Source organism: Peromyscus eremicus, chromosome 22 (genome assembly GCF_949786415.1).
Source record: "Peromyscus eremicus chromosome 22, PerEre_H2_v1, whole genome shotgun sequence".
In the NCBI taxonomy this organism is placed as follows: Eukaryota; Metazoa; Chordata; class Mammalia; order Rodentia; family Cricetidae; genus Peromyscus; species Peromyscus eremicus.
The window spans coordinates 35,996,755-36,009,080 of record NC_081437.1 but is presented as its reverse complement, the minus strand read 5'-3'; positions in this window follow the sequence as shown (position 1 = coordinate 36,009,080).

Sequence of the window (12,326 nt, the reverse complement as noted above, 5' to 3'; positions counted from 1 at the left end):
TTGAGACAGGGTTTCTCTGTGTAGCTTTGGAGCCTGTCCTGGAACTCACTCTATAGACCAGGCTGGCCTGGAACTCACAGAGATCCACCTGCCTCTGCTTCCCGAGTGCTGGGATTAAAGGCAAATCTTCCTTAGAACTGTCCTGAAGTGAGCTGCTTCCCAAACTTTGCTGTTTACTTCACAGCATGGATTCCAGGTCACTGAACTGCATCATAAAGCAGGGCTGAGCCTCTACCCAGGAGCCCTGAGACAGGACAGAGCTGCCTCAGATGCCGGTTTCCATCCCTGACCTGAGCTACCATCCTGGGACTAGGACAGAGACCCTCTCCGGGTGCACAGTAAGCAGGCAGGGACCCGGTCAAGTGCTCACTGACCTGGGAGATGAAACATTACCCCCGGGCCTGAGGCTTGGGTTGTCTTCTGTGTGCTGAGTGAGTCCTTTAGCCACAGGAAGCAGGCATTCTCATCCCAGGAAATGACTGTGGGTCATGGAACATCTGTCCTGGATGACAATGCATACTCAAGTAACAACAGAAGAACAAGAATTGGCCCTGGGTGGAAATCCCCAGCCACACTTTCAGGAGCATCTAATCTGCCTGCGTCACCTCCCCAAGCACCTACCTCAGCAGCTTTAGCCCTTCACTCTCCACTGGCTGGTGACTGACGCAACCGAGGGGTGACGCTGGGACCGGTCTCATCGGAAGCAGCAGGCTTTCATGTCACATCCTGGAAAGAGGGGAAAACCCCAAGAGAGTCGCTGATTACTTAAGAGGATTTATAAACTGTCCCATTGATTCACCAGAAACTGTCCCGGGAGCCAGGCGGGCTGAGCCATGTTTACTTTTGCAGAGTGTGAGCCCTGGCAATCTCTGGCACACAGCCCGTACGAGGTGAGGCCGTGGAGGTGGAAGCAAGCTGTGACCCAACAAAGATCATTCCAAGGTTCACAAATTCCGGGGCTGTTATCATCGTCGGAGTCATGGAGGTTGACCTTTGGCACACACGATTTCCCTGCAGGGAGGAGGATCTCAGACAACTTCATGGACTGTGTACTAAAGCCCTGGTTTCTATACAGATGATGTGCAATCGCTCCCAAGAACGGGGTCCAAACTCAGCAGGAGCCTAATGTGCTGTGACCATTTCACTGAGGGGGAAGCTGAGGCTTTCGAAGGTTAGATGTCTTGTTCAAATACACCAACTCAGGGATGGTGGGGCTGACTTCAGAACCCGGGCGGCTTGTCTCTGGACAGGACATACTGGTTGGTACCTCTAAGAAGGACGGACTGGTGGCAGATGGTCAGGGCCTGCTGTGGTCCAGCCACTGGGTAGAAACCCACTGAGTAAACTCTGCCCCCCAAATGTCAGGTCACAAAAATGAACTCTGAAGCCTCTTCGCGGGGGTGGGTGTGTCAGGGCTAGGTCCAGAAGGGTCCAACTCAGCCCCTAAATGGAACAGCATTTCCAAGGGGAAGTGGTCCTGGACAAGGACCAGCCAGCTTGGGGTCACACCTACCAGGTTTGTACGAGGTAGTAGGGGACACAACAGGGTCATGGAGATTTTGGATAGGCTGGAGGATAGGCAGTGGGTGAGGGAAGGGTGGGGGAGGGGCAACAAGGGGCCATACCCAGGATCAGTGACACTGGTACCCACTTTGATCCCATATGCGTCTCACCAGCCACCGCTATTTAACAAGAGTCCCCAGTGCCCACTGCATGCTGGACACTGAAAAGACACATAGCCTTGGCTTCCTGCAGCCCCCCTACTCCCATTTCCTTCTAAGCACAGAGCAAGGTGTAGCCCTGCCCCCTTGCACCCAGGTATGCCCTAGGGTCAGTCTTACCTTGTGTGTGTGTGTGTGTGTGTGTGTGTGTGGTGTAGGATAGTCTCCCTGCCCATTCCCTTCTTCCTCTCATCTCTGGCTACATGTCAGAGCCTTGGTGACCTGACCTGGATGTGGCTGTAGGGAGCAGAGGGGACTCAGACTTTCCCTCAGATCACACTTGAAAGCCACTGAAAATGAAACACAATTGTATCATCCCATTAGGATCTGGGGGCCCTGAGGTGGATGGAACAGTGTGGGCATTGGTCTTGTCACGACCGATAAGAACTTTCACTGCTGGCTGAGATCTGGAGACATGGACCTCGCACTCTCAGGCAGTGGTGAATAACGAAGAATCTGAGTGATCCCAGACTTTGGAACACAGAGAAAGGAATTGGGAAGACTGCTTTCTGAGATGTCCCAGGCAGCCCAGTTGGTGCAGACCCTCCTATAGAGGCAGGGAGAGCGGTCCCACCTCAGTGAACGGAGCAGAGGAGGCCGGGCTCACAGTGCAGGCATCACCCTGCGCGTTCCTCACACCTGCACACCTGTGCTTCGCAGATCTGTGTGCCCTGAAGCCACCGCCTACGGAAGACACTGATAAGTCCCACTTCCTAGCAGCCTCTTTAATTTTTCTTTTGTCTTACCTGCCTCCAGCCGTCCTGGGCCCCAGATAACCACTGCGTGCTTTCTCTTGCCTCAGGTTAGCTTTGTGTTTTAAGAACTTTGTAGAAGTGCAATCTTGCAACATCCTATTCTACAACAAGGCTTCCTTCACTCCGAGAGATGGTTCTGAGACTCCTCCCTGCTGTGGGGTAGACTCGCGGCTCATTTTCTTTTATTTTCTTTCCGTTTTTTCACCACCTTCTCTTTCTTCCTGTCTTCCCAACTTCTATTTCTTCCTTCCATCTTTACTTACTAAATACCATCCTTTTAGAGAGCTTTGCTACAATGTATTCATTTATTCATCTGCTGATGGACACCTGGGTTATTTCTAGTGGGGAGCTATTACAGATGAAGCTGTGTGGAACATCCAGCGTGTAAGTCTTCGCATGGACAATGCTGTTCTTCACCTTGGGCACACACCCAAGTATGGAGTGTCTTTCTTCTGCCTTCAGTTCCTGCAAACCATTCAGGAAGCCAGGAGGCAAGGGAAGGTCTAGGGCCACCTCCCCATTGCGGTCCTAATACGGTCCGTACAGCCTCTCTCCTCATCACCATGCCCCGACTCCAGCCCACGGTGCAGCGTCTGCCTGCCTTCCGCCTCTCTGTTCTCCTCCCCAGCTGAAAGACAGGCTTTCAGAACCAGGAGTAGCCAGTCTTTATTGTACCCAACTTCGTGCTTCTTACAGAACCAAGATGATGTGAGATGATGTTGTCTCCTCCTTGCTATGTGTCCCATTGAGTGAAGCATTTGCAGCCAGGTATGATGGTTCACATTTGTAGTCCTAGTACTCAGGAGGTTGAGATAGGATGAACTCAAGCCAAGGATAGCCTGGGCTACATACTGAGCCCATTAAAAAAAAAAACAAAAACAAAAACAAAATACAGAACTTCTGCACAGGACACCTGCACTCGGCTTTGCGACCACTAGTAAAGAGCAGTCATCCTTATAAAGTCGTTTCCCACCAAGCACTTGGTGCTGAGAACCTCACACACATGACCTCATTTTACATGCACTTATTATCCTGCTTTCACAGATGCTAAAGACCCTAGGGAACGTGCCCCAAGTCTCCGGGACTCAGTGGCAGAGTCATCTGATTCTCAGATTAGCACCCACCTCTGCACAGCCCCTGGGCATCATTTCAGCATGATAATCTGAAGCAGATCCTCAAGTCCCCTGGCAGCTGGCCAGCCGAGCTGAACTGTGAGGGAAGCACGGGGCCCGGAGCTCTGGGCCAAGTGCTAGGAGCTGCTGTTCTTTGGAGCCAGTGCGGCTGCCTGTGCCAGTCTGGTGATGACATTGGAAGGAACAGGAGCCAGAGGTACGAAGGCAAGACAGGGCCCGCCAGCTGTTTGGAAGTGGCCACATGGAGTTACAGTCACACCCTCACCGTGCATCACAGCGGCACTGACTGGGGCCAGGGGCGTTGTTTGGGCGGTGACAGGCAGAGGATGTGTGGGCTGTGATGTAACAGGGCTGCCCAGCGTTGGGCAGGCAGGTGACAGAGTCACTCCTCCTGCCCACAGCTTTCTGCGGGAGGAGGCAGCGGGGCAGCCTGGCCCTCCCCCTGTTCACTACCAAGTGCAGCACAGTCTTGCCTTGACTGTGAATCAGGTGGATGGACAGGACAGGACAGAGCTCTGTGTAGAAAGTGAAAGAAATGCCAGCCAAACAAGGCTGGTCGTTTATGACCAAGAAAAGGGAAGGAAATGAAGCTCACTCTTACCTTCCCTCCTCCCTCCCTCCGTCCCTCTGTCCCTCCCTCCCTCCCTCTTGCTCCCTCCCTTCCTAGGACTGGAGATTGTCACAGGAAGCTAATCGAGTCAGCCTCTGAGAGACGAATACTTCATCTCTTCCTCTCACGTGTGGATTCTGGATTTTTAAACAGAACCACAAATCATGTGCTTGTACACAGTGTGCAAGTAGAAACGAAACTGTCAGAATTTTAAAATTCACTCTCTGACAATTTCGTACATGGTTATAACGTATTTTATCATGTTCACCCCTGTCACCTTCTCTGTCCCCCCTCCCACTTCTCCTGAACCCTTTTTCCCAACAGGTCTCCCTCCCTTCTCCCTTCATGTGTTTTTATGCGTGTGACCCACTGAGTTTAATCAGGACTGTTTGCACGAACATGGCGGTGTTTATTCACTGAGCAACTGATCAGTGGTTACACCACCGAGTAAAATGGCTCTCCCTCCCCAGGGAGTAGTGTCCAAGCCTGACTCGTGCAGGTGACGAGGTGGCAGGAGGCTGGAAGGGAGCATCAGATCCCCTGGAACTGTAGTCAAAGGCATTTGTGAGTTGCCCTATGTAGGTGTTGGGGACTGAACTTGGGTTCTCAGTGCTCTTAATTACTAAGCCATCTCTCTAACCCCTAAAGGACACTCTGTGGAGCAGCAGCCACACCAAGAGCCCAGGAGAAATGTGGACAGGGCCCAGGACCTGATCCATCATGATAGACAGGACAGGGACGGACATGGAGCCTGTCCTGCCAAGGGAGAGATGGGGAAGCAGCTTGACCTGTGGAGGCCGCTGCTTTGACTGGTGGGTAGAAGTCCTGCCCGAGGCCCCGATGGACTCTGAAGGAAGGCTGGTGGTCTCTCTGAGGGTCCTGACGCAGCTGGGGTGTGTCTCGCTGGAGGTTGATTTAAGAGTTTCAAGGATGAGCAGGTGAGACATAGTCCCACTCAGGGGGCAGAGGCAGGCGGATCTCTGAGTCTGAGGCCAGCCTGGTCTACAGGGCGAGTTCCAGGACAGCCAGGGCAATACAGGAAAAAAACCCAAAAACCTGTCGGGGGCGGGGGCGGGGGCGGGGGTGGGGGTGGGGTAGTTGAGGCCCCTCTGTTACCTGTTCAGGTCAGACTGTGGGTTGCCTCTTCCAAGGAGGAGGAAGTGGAGGATGGGGCATTGCTTGAGGAGGCTTGTATTCTCACAGTCCCAGCTTGTCACCCCCAGTTCACTTACATGCAGCTCTAGGAGGTGCAGGCCCTGGCCCGGCTAGAAGTAAGTCTGGCCACACGGTTGCTTCAGGCAGTCAGACACCCATGCAGGGGCCGAAGGGCAGAAACGGGGATGCAGCAGCAGTTGCGTTGGGGAGACAACACTCACGGCACCGCTCTCCCAGGGCTGTGGTAAACCTTAAGTGAGATAATTCCTGCGAACAGCTTGGGGAGTGCTGAAGGAAAGTTAATTATTATTTGGCACGGGGCCTGATCCCCATTACATACATGTTCAATTTTGGCCCCCAGCCATACAGTAAGAATCACTTCTGGGCCGCAGAGAGAGCTCGGCGAGCAAAGGGGCTTGCTGCTAAGCGCTACCACCCGAGTTAGATCCCTGGGACCTGAGTGGTGGAAGTCCTACAAACTGACCTCTGACCTCCACCTATGCGTTGTGACTGGCAGACACGCACACGCATGCTCACTCGCTCAAGCGTGCAAGCTCGCACACACGGTCGCACAAATAGATAAACGAGGAAATAAAGAATCACCTGCGTGCGGGCAGAGGCGATAGCACCTGAGCCTCATGATTCTTCAGTCAGTCAGACAGACAGACAGACAGACTGACTGACGACATCAGATGGGGCTGGAGCGATCTTTCTGATGTTCACACTGTGAGAGTCACCTGTTTCCTGTGTGGAAACCCTCACGACGTCTGATGGGGCAGGTGTATGAGGTGAGGCCAGAAGTTGCTTTCTGCCCACCCCATCTCCTCCTGGCCAGGCTGATGTGTACGGCGCAGGTGGAGTTCTGGAAGGAGCAGATCGGCATGGTGCATTGCACCCCGGTTCCCTAACTGCAGGACCCTGGGGACGTCTCCTGGGTGTCCGTTCTGCACACGTGGACAGTAGCCTCCTGAGCTCAGGGCTAGCAAGAGGGCGCTGGCTGTCAAGTGCAAATCCTGACACCGAGGCCTCTCCTTCATCATTTAACTGCGCCCTGCCTCAGTTTCCCCTGTTGCGACGTGGAGACAACACTCACGGCACGGCTCTCCCAGGGCTGTGGTAAACCTTAAACAAGATAATTCCTGTGAACAGTTTAGGGGAGTGCCGAGCACAGTGCTCAATAAAAATTAATTATTACTATCTGGCTCAGGGCCTGTTCCCGATTAGATGTTCAATTAACTTTCCTCTCCTTCCCAGCCCTGGGGACTTACCAGCTGGGAGGCTGCTAGGCCTGGATGGTGAGCACTCCATTAGTCAGAGGCCTGAGTGGAGACTCCAGACCCGAACGTCTCTTCCCTCCCTTCAGGGCAGCAACGTCCAGAGTCCCCACATACCTGGCATGGCCCCAGCTCAGCCCTGCCTTGACGATCCACCTCCTTCTTGCCTGGCTGTATTGTTGTTGTGTCTGTGACAATCACAGATGGGCGTGGCACCTGCCCTGCCTTCATCCCTTCCTGGGATCCTGCTCTTGTCACATCCTATGCCTGTTCCACTCTGTTGCTGATGGACCCACGGCAGAGGAGACCCCACCCACCCACTCCTGCATGCAGAAGATGCTCAGGGCAGTGTGGAGTTGAGCCCTCTCACCTCCTGCACACATCTCCAGCATCCTTCTGTCCTTCCGGGACAAGAGGCTCCAGGCTGGGTCTGTGCAGCAGGTAGAGAAGTAGAGCTCTGCATCCCATGGATCCCTTCAGGCCTGTGGGTTCTTCTGGCTCTCACTGGATGAAAATACGCCAGGGGATGAACTGGAGGTGAGGAACCAGGCAGGCAGCGGCTCTGCTCTCTGCCCCATTCGAAGGATGGCTGGGGTGGAAGGGCCCCCCGGAAGCCACTTCCTCAGCCGAGCAGCTGAGCCCTGGCCTGGCAGGAAGTTACCAGAGGATGGGTGCCTACAGGATGGGTAGCCACAGCTGGACCACCAGGACCCTCCTGGGATCTTTGGGACAAACCTTGGGGCCTTCCACCAGCACAGCTGGCCTTTAAGACCCCAAACCTGCCCCTGGTCTTTGATAAAGCCTTGCTGCTCCCAACTATGCAGTGTCCTAGGCCAGGGCAGAGTCTCCTCTGCTGGATGCTGGGTCCTGCTCTCACACAAAGGGCATTTCCTGTGCCATGGACATGAGCAGGAAGCTTCTTTTTTTCCCCGGACGTTGCCCCGCATCAGTCCTTGCACACCTGTATCGTTTATGCCAGTGGATCCTCATTAAAGCCATCCAACACTCCCCCACCCCACCACACCCCCCCACCCCTGCCACCAACAACCTCAGACAGCCTTGTTCCTGTCCTGGCTCTTCAGAGTCACTGACCTCTGGTCAGGCCTCATTGCCCAACCTTTTCATTCAATTCTTTTGTGGAATTCCCTCCTGCTTCAGAAGCTCTGCTCTGACCAGATGACTTTGTGGTGCCCTTGCCTTAATTTTATATACATAGTGTAGTCCTGGCTGTCTGCTCTGTAGACCAGGCTGGCCTTGAACAGATCCACCTGCCTCTGCCTCCCAAGTGCTGGGATTAAAGGCAGGTGCCGCCACTGCCCACCCACCTTGCCTCAATGTTACACTCACCTCACTCAGCTGCTTGTGCCAATCCCTGACCCAAACTTACCCTCTTGAAAGTTGATGGAGAGGCCTGGAGAGATGGCTGCTCTTGCAGAGGAGCTGAGTTGGGTTCCTAGCACCCACACGGCAGCTCAGTCATCTGAAACTGCAGTTCCAGGGGATCTGATGCCCTCTTCATGCCTCCCTGGGTACCTACGCACATGTGTGCATAGACACAGAGCACAGAGATATATGTGAATAAAAATAAAGTAAATCTTTTTTAAAAATTGATAGGGGGAAGGAGAGAGAGGAGAGAGAGAGAGAGAGAGAGAGAGAGAGAGAGAGAGAGAGAGAGAGAGAGAGAGAGAGAGATCAGATATTCCCAGACCTCGGGCATCATTGAATTCCAGTGACCCCAAGTCCGGCTCTTTCCAGATCTTCTCTCCAAACCTCACCTGATCTCTAAGCCTAAAGGTCCTTGTATCATAATTCAAGTCACCTCTCATCCCAATTGTCTCTCCACCAGGAGGGAGTCTTCCAGGGCCACCCTTCCAGGCAACCTAAAGGACCTTCGTTCACTACCATGCTGGGACACCCAGGCTACTCCATGGCCACCCCCATGCTTCCTACTAGACTGGTTGCCTATCTTCTCACCTTGCCCATCTGCCTTGGATTTGGCTTGCTTTTCCTCTACCCTCGTTCAGGCCTCTCTACTTCATGTTGCCCTAGATTCAAACTCATGCTCCCTGCGGAATGATCTCAGCCACACAGGGTGCTCCAAGAGCCCACTGCCTAACCCTGAAGCCCTACTCTGGACCCTGGACACCCCCACACTGACTTCCTATCCTTGAACCTTCACTGTGCTCAACTGGCCTCCTTCTTACGATGTCCTTCTTGTTCCCACGGGTCCTCCTCATCCCTCAGAGGCCCTGTTCTCTACAGCCCTGCTCCACACGGTCAGTGAGCATGAACCTCTCTGTACTCCCATCGGCCCCTGCTCCTCTATACCCAGACATCAGAAGCACCCTGTTCCAAGGGCTCCCAGGGTGGCAGTAGGTCTTCCCTAGCTACCAGTTCCCCTAGCTCTGGCCATGCATCCATCACCCAGGGATGAGCTGAGAGTCTGAGGGCCCAGAGTCTAGGCTATGGATGAAAATGGGGGTCCAGAGAGGGAGTGAGGGGTCAGACAGCAGGAAGAGTTCCACCTCTCACAATTAGGAGCCTGAGAACGTGGTCAAACCTGCCCAGGGCAGCAGTTAGCATTCCAATTAATTAGCGAACACTGTCAAAGTACTTTGAACATGAAACGCGCTATATAAACATTAAGTATTATTATTAAAAAGTAAGCAGTTCCCTAATATGCCAGGCTGGAGAGCCCCAGGCTGGTCTGAATAAAATGAACGAAGGCAGAAAATGAAGTAATTATAAGGCGATATTTTGGGATTTGAAAAGGCTGAGAACCCCAAGTGGCAGTATTTTGTGCGGGGACTGGGTAGGGGCCTCTGTCTCCTTTCTCCTCAGCTACTTCAGTCAGAGGCCTGGCTCCTAGTCACAGATGGACAGATGGACACGTGGACAGTCAGACAGCAGGCAGACCAGGGTGGTACTGCGGGGAGCAGTCACTCTTTAGACAAAACTCTGAGGCTGACAGGCTGCTTGAGTGTCCGTGTGTGGCTGTGCTCTGGGCTTGGGTTTCTCTGCATGTGAAATGGAAGACTCTTTTTTTTTTTTCTTTCTGAGACAGGGTTTCTCTGTGTAGTTTTGGTGCCTGTCCTGGAACTCACTCTGTAGACCGGGCTGGCCTCGAACTCACAGAGATCCGCCTGCCTCCGTCTCCCAAGTGCTGGGATTAAAAGCGTGCATTGGAGCTGGAGAGATGGCTCAGTGGTTAAGAGCACTGGCTGTTCTTCCAGAGGACCCAGGTTCAATTCCCAGCACCCACATGGCAGCTAACAACTGTCTGTAACTCCAGTTCCCTGGGATCTGACATCTTCACATCAATGCACACTAAATAAAGTTAAATAAATTATTTAAAAAAAATAAAGGCTGTGCTACCACCGCCTGGCGAAATGGAAGACTCTTGATGCTCTGGGTTCTACATCACTCTGACCCTCTTTTTACACGCTGCCCTTCCCCTCCCTGCCCCAAGGTTTGGGACAGGTGCCCTGCAAAGTAGAGGAGGAGGTACTGTGGAGGGAGCTAGGCTTCAATTCTGCCTCATCTTTACAGTGAGGTGAGCCCGAATGCTCCCATGGGGGGGCCCAATGTCCCCCTCAAAGAATTACCATGGCTCAGAAATGCAAAGGAAACTGAGAAGCATGGGGAAAAGTGTGGACCCTCACACACAGACAGGTCTCTGGGGTGTCTCCTCCCTCAAGCTCCCACACTGAAGCCATCTCTGATTCCTTTCTTTATGTTCCAGAGTTTGACTGTACAGTCGGAAGGTAAGATTCAAACCCCAGGTCACACTCAGGCTCTGGAGACTGCAGCCCCATCTCTGTTTGCAGAAAGGAGATGGAAACCCCACCGGAGCTCTGCCGTGAATCCCCTGGCAGGTGCCAGGGGTGAGAATACGCAGTCCCTATATAGACAGTCTTGACTGAGCTGAGGGTCTGAGAGGCTGCCAAAGGCCCTTTCACAGCTCCTTACCCAGGGCTTCACCAACGACATGGGACATTCTCTAAGAAGTCTAAGAAAAAACAGGGGAGACTGAGAACCAGCGTGAAGTCATGATTCCCTGTCCTTATGTGGCAGTCTCAGAGAGACAACATTCCCTGGCCTGGGAGTCTAGAGTCCCAGAGCCACTCACCTGATCTGCTTGGGACTCTGTGCCTCAGTTTATGTCTCTGCACAATGGACATTTTGGGCCTTAGGCTGTTATGGTTCTTATAGTCTCCCGACCTCACACACGGTCAGCGTAAATCTTGAATTTAGACAGAGATGATCAGAGCCTTGCCTGGCCATCCAGCTTCCTTTCTAGCTTAAGGGGGTTCTGTGCCGGGTCCCCATTGATGTGGAAGGGGGAGAACATTGCTCTTGGAGAGTCTTCTCTGGAAGCCCTGTGCCTTCAGCTGTCCTGGGAGGTGGGAGCCCCTGTCCCATTGGTTGGGGCTATCAGGGAGGAACATGACTTCTAACTTGTCCTATAACCCATGGCTCAGCTCACACAGCAACCTGGGTCTATATATATTTGTTTGGGTGTTTGTTTGTACAGGGCATCATAGCCCAGAATGGCCTCTGTGCCAAGTAGTTTTATGTCAACTTGACACAAAAGCCATCTGAAAGAGGGAAACTTATGGAGAAAATGCCTCCAGAAGATCTGGTTGTAAAGCATTTTCTTAATGAGTGATCGACAGGGGAGGGCCCAGCCTATGATGGGTGGTGCCATCCCAGGGCTGGTGGTCCTGGATTCTATAAGAAAGCAGGCTGAGCAAGCCACGGGGAATAAGACTCTATTTTAAAAAAAAATTTAAAAAAGCCAGGCAGTGGTGGCTCATACCTTTAATCCGGGCACTTAGGAGGCAGAGGCAGACAGATCTCTCTGAGTTTGAGGACAGCCTGGTCTACAGAGCAAGTTCCAGGACGGCCAGGGCTCCACAGAGAAACCTTGTCTCAAAAAAAAAAAAAAAAAAAAAGCAACCAACTGAACGCAACACCATGAGAAAATTATAGACTATGAATGACTCAGATTTATCCTAGGAATGCAAGGAAATTAGTTAATTAATACATATCAATAGGAAAAAGGGACAAAACCCACCACACATTCATCTCAGTAGAAACAAAAATACATAAAATACATTTGATAGAGTCTAATAGACATTCTTCGTAAAATTCTCCAAAGATTAGTAATAGAAAGAAACCCCTTTAACCTAAACATGTTTACTGAACACCTACAGTTACTGTAGTTTTTTCACAAGGAAAATCCATTCAACCTTTTCATTCAGCTTCTCCCTTCTGAGTGTTAACTGGACGTAGCTCTGCTTAGCTCTCCAGATCACGGCAGTTTACGCGCGTTCAGGGTGATGCGGCCCCAGACCTCCACACAGCATTGTTATGGAGGGTTTTGCCCATGCAATCAGACCAGAAAAAGAAATGCAAGGCCCAGACTGTAAGACAGAAAGAAGCAAAATGCCTTTATTAGAGACAATATGATCTCATATGTAAAAAGACCTAAGGAACACACACACACACACACACACACACACACACACACACACACACAGTGTTTGAACTACTGAAAGTAATAAATAAGCTTAGCAGGGTCACAGGGTATTAAGTCAGTATATATATATTTTAATCAATAAGTAAGATAACTATGAAAAAAGAAGACAATTTTACTTACGCTGACAGTTAGTGTA